The sequence below is a fragment of the Cherax quadricarinatus genome, chromosome 38 (genome assembly GCF_038502225.1).
Source record: "Cherax quadricarinatus isolate ZL_2023a chromosome 38, ASM3850222v1, whole genome shotgun sequence".
Classification (NCBI taxonomy): Eukaryota; Metazoa; Arthropoda; class Malacostraca; order Decapoda; family Parastacidae; genus Cherax; species Cherax quadricarinatus.
In genome coordinates, this window is record NC_091329.1 from 12,520,084 (window position 1) to 12,525,083 (window position 5,000).

Below are 5,000 nucleotides of genomic sequence, written 5' to 3' on the forward strand. Positions count from 1 at the left end.
CGAATGTGTTCCATACTCGAGTCATCCTGGGTATGTATGATCTCAGATGGAGTGATGTTCTGGAGAAGGGTACAGCCAGAGTGAAGTTGCTGCTTTCTGCCCGTCTTGTGGCATAAAAGCTTGTTTCACGCTGTCCTCGAAGTGGATCCAAGTGTGGTATTTTGACAATATTGGCCTTGTACATAACAGTAAGGCCACCCACATCCCTCCTATGTTGAAGGCTCTGCTGAAATGACAGATCTATCCAGGATGGGTCCAGGCGAGAGATGAGACGTCTTGCTCTGTTCTCTACTCTGTCAAGCAGTCGCAGATGAGGAGGGGGGCAGGCAAACCAAGAAAGTGGAGCATACTCAAGGTGTGAGCGTACTTGTGCCTCCGTACAGGATCTTGCAACCCCTACTGTCAAGCAGATGCGAGATACGGCGAAGTGCTGTAAGCTTCCTGGCTGCCTTGTTTGCAAGATTTACAACATGGTTCTTCATGGTTAGTTTGGAGTCAAATTTCACCCCAAGGATATCAACTTCTTCTCCAGGTGCCAACATCGTCCCATTCATCCTTACTACTGCGCCAGCATTACCATCATGGTGCCTAGAGACGAACATCATTTGCGTTTTTTCAGGTGCAAATGTTACTTGCCATCTATTTCCCCAAGCTGATATAGCTCTCGGCTGGTGATTGATGTAGCTTAGAGCAGCTGGCATTTCTTCTCTTGGATAAGTGAATGTCAGTGTACAGTCGTCTGCATATGCATGTGATTCTGGGATGAGATGAAGAAGGTCGTTGAAGTAGACATTCCATAACAGTGGACCCAGCACACTTCCTTGTGGAACGCTTGCCCCAATAGGATGCCTTGCTGATTCCGTTCCATTGAGGACTACACTTAGAGATCTACCATGAAGGTAATCACTGAGGAGACATAGCGTAGAGCCTGCAATTCCCAGTGCTTGAAGTTTTGCTAAGAGGCCCTGGTGCCACACCCGGTCGAAAGCGCCAGCAATGTCCAGTGCTACCACACAGCTGACTTTGGATTCATCCAGTGACTGGTGCCACTTAGTGGAGAGGTTTAACAACAGATCAGCAGCAGAGTAACCTTTCCTGAAGCACTCTCTCTCTTTCTCTCTCTCTCTCTCTCTCTCTCTCTCTCTCTCTCTCTCTCTCTCTCTCTCTCTCTCTCTCTCTCTCTCTCTCTCTCTCTCTCTCTCTCTCTCTCTCTCTCTCTCTCTCTCTCTCTCTCTCTCTCTCTTTCTCTCTCTCTCTCTCTACACATGGTTTGACAAGGTTAGGATCCTAGCTTTATTGACAAGCTATTTACAGGTTAAGGATTCCTAACTTTATTGACAAGCTGAGCTGTTACCTACATCAGCTCATTTGAAAGCATTTTTATTGTTATGAGACATACAAGTAGGGAACAGGATGAAGTTGGAGCCATCTGTGGGCCAGCATTTTCATTTGATCAACTGACGTTATCTCGTTGACATCATTATGCTGAACAGATGTGTTCCATACTCTCTCTCTCTCTCTCTCCTCTCTCTCTCTCTCTCTCTCTCTCTCTCTCTCTCTCTCTCTCTCTCTCTCTCTCTCTCTCTCTCTCTCTCTCTCTCTCTCTCACTCTCTCTCTCTCTCTCTACACATGGTTTGACAAGGTTAAGGATCCCTAGCTTTATTGACAAGCTATTTACAGGTTAAGATTCCTAACTTTATTGACAAGCTATGAGCTGTTACCTACATCAGCTCATTTGAAAGCATTTTTATTGTTATGAGACATACAAGTAGGGAACAGGATGAAGTTGGAGCCATCTGTGGGCCAGCATTTTCATTTGATCAACTGACGTTATCTCGTTGACATCATTATGCTGAACGAATGTGTTCCATACTCGAGTCATCCTGGGTATGTATGATCTCAGATGGAGTGATGTTCTGGAGAAGGGTACAGCCAGAGTGAAGTTGCTGCTTTCTGCCCGTCTTGTGGCATAAAAGCTTGTTTCGCGCTGTCCTCGAAGTGGATCCAAGTGTGGTATTTTGACAATATTGGCCTTGTACATAACAGTAAGGCCACCCACATCCCTCCTATGTTGAAGGCTCTGCTGAAATGACAGATCCATCAGGATGGGTCCAGACGAGAGATGAGACGTCTTGCTCTGTTCTCTACTCTGTCAAGCAGTCGCAGATGAGAGGGGGACAGGCAAACCAAGAAAGTGGAGCATACTCAAGGTGTGAGCGTACTTGTGCCTCGTACAGTATCTTGCAACCCCTACTGTCAAGCAGATGCGAGATACGGCGAAGTGCTGTAAGCTTCCTGGCTGCCTTGTTTGCAAGATTTACAACATGGTTCTTCATGGTTAGTTTGGAGTCAAATTTCACCCCAAGGATATCAACTTCTTCTCCAGGTGCCAACATCCTCCCATTCATCCTTACTACTGCACCAGCATTACCATCATGGTGCCTAGAGACGATCATCATTTGCGTTTTCTCAGGTGCAAATTTTACTTGCCATCTATTTCCCCAAGCTGATATAGCTCTCAGCTGGTGATTGATGTAAGCTTAGAGCAGCTGGCATTTCTTCTCTTGGATAAGTGAATGTCAGTGTACAGTCGTCTGCATATGCATGTGATTCTGGGATGAGATGAAGAAGGTCGTTGAAGTAGACATTCCATAACAGTGGACCCAGCACACTTCCTTGTGGAACGCTTGCCCCAATAGGATGTCTTGCTGATTCCGTTCCATTGAGGACTACACTTAGAGATCTACCATGAAGGTAATCACTGAGGAGACATAGCGTAGAGCCTGCAATTCCCAGTGCTTGAAGTTTTGCTAAGAGGCCCTGGTGCCACACCCGGTCGAAAGCGCCAGCAATGTCCAGTGCTACCACACAGCTGACTTTGGATTCATCCAGTGACTGGTGCCACTTAGTGGAGAGGTTTAACAACAGATCAGCAGCAGAGTAACCTTTCCTGAAGCCATATTGACGATCACAAAGTAGTGAGTGGTAGTCAAAAAAATCTGTCATTTGTCTTGAGATTATTGTCTCAAGGATCTTACCAGTGATTGACAGGAGTGACACTGGTCTGTAGTTGCTGATTTCTGCTCTGCTCTTCTTTTTGTGAACAGGGACTACATTTGCCTCTTTCCATGGAGAGGGCCATTTGCACTGTACTAGGCAGTGCTGAAAGATGCGAGTTAGAGGTGCTGCTAGCTGGTCTGCACATCTTCTCAACAATCTTGGGCTCAACTTGTCTGGGCCTCCACAGCCTTTTCTTGGTCAAGTGATTTAAGAAGGAAATGCACCTCCTCCTGCCTTATTGTCACCCCCTGACAGTTTTGACACAGTTCTTGCAGCTAGCCAAGGAGGGTCCCTTGCTGGATCAGGAACTTGCATTTTGGTAGCAAAGTGTTCAGCAAAGAGGTCCGCTTTCTCTTGACTACTAGTAGAGGTGGTCCCATCCTGTCGATTTAGAGGTGGAATAAGTTCATCAGGCAGATAACCTTGTCTGTCCTTGACCAGGGACCACCAGGTTTTGGAGCCTACCCTACCTGATGCTAACTTTCTTTTTGTGTCCAACTCCCATTTAGCAATGGCCCACTTTTGAACATCACCCATATGCCTACAGGCTTGCATGTGCAAGTTCCTGTTATAGGTGGTAGGATGTCTCTTATACCTTCGCCATGCTTTGTACTTAGCAGTAGCAGCCTCTCTACAACGAAAGCCAAACCAAGGCTGATCTGTAGGCTTTGTCACATATTGCCGGTGAGGAATGTGTTCTTGTTGCAGATTAAGGATGTGTCCAGTGAAGGCTTTCACTTGGTTGTCAACATCCCCTGGAAGACATTCCAGTCGGTGGTGGCGAGCTCAGAGCAAAGGGCTGGCCAATTACCTCTTTCCCATAGCCAGGTTGTGCGTGTGGACTCCTCACCTCGTTCTGTTGGGATCTTAAGTGTAGTAAAAACAGCCTTGTGGTCAGACGATCCAACGTACCCGAGGGGTTGACAAGTGACTATGCCTTCTGCCAGATCACTCACTACTGGGTCAAGGGAGGAGCCAGAGATATGAGTAGGGAAATCAACAAAGTTTCTCATGTCAAACACTGCAAGAAGGTCATCAAAGTCCCTCTGTATAAGGTGCTGGTTGAGGTCACCAACAATTATAATATGTTGACAGTTGTGTTGTAGCAGAAGGGAGTCAATATTTTCCATTAGGAAGTTGATAGGGTCTGCATGTTGCCACTGAGGTCTGTACATTGCACATGCTAGTACAGAGGTACTAGTGTTTATACAGAGCTTGAAGAACATCATTTCAAGATGTGTAGGGGTGGCAACATCTATGTGCTGGGCATGAACACTTTTAGAGAAGCACACAGCAACACCACCTCCTTGCCCTTGCCTGTCTCTTCTCATCCATGAGGTGTAGCCAGCAATTCTTGCAAAATTTTCTGGAGTCCTGTCATCCAAAAATGTTTCAACAACAGCTATCATGTCGGGACGTCGAGTGTTCACAAAGCTATGTGTGAGCTCTCCAACATTAGTAATGAAACCTCTAATGTTGGCCGACAGGATGCTGATAGACTGGCTCCTCATGATGAAGTGGTCAGCTTGAGGTGGTGGGTGTGTAGGGAATGTAAGGTGCCTGCCCTTGAGAGAGGTAGGGTACTGAGGCAGCTGCAGGGATGTAGGTCTGTGGTCTTGTATAAGGCCCAATCCCACCTGCTGGGCTGGGATAGGAGTAGCTGAGTGAGTGACGTGTGTGAGTGTTTACCAATTCAGAGATCCTGCTGGTTTGTTCTGAGAACAGGTCTCTAAACAGGTGGCCCTGTCTGTCAAGTTCCTTTTTCTTCCGACACTGGTCCTCCTAATGTCCTTTCTTGTAGCAGTAGTTACACCTGGTATCTCGCAGGCAGTTGTTGGCAGAGTGCCCCCTTCCCGGTGACAGCGAGAGCACAGCCTAGGTGCCTGGGAGGGTGGACTAGGATTTGTTGTACCTCCTGTGTTTCGCAGATTTGTCCTCG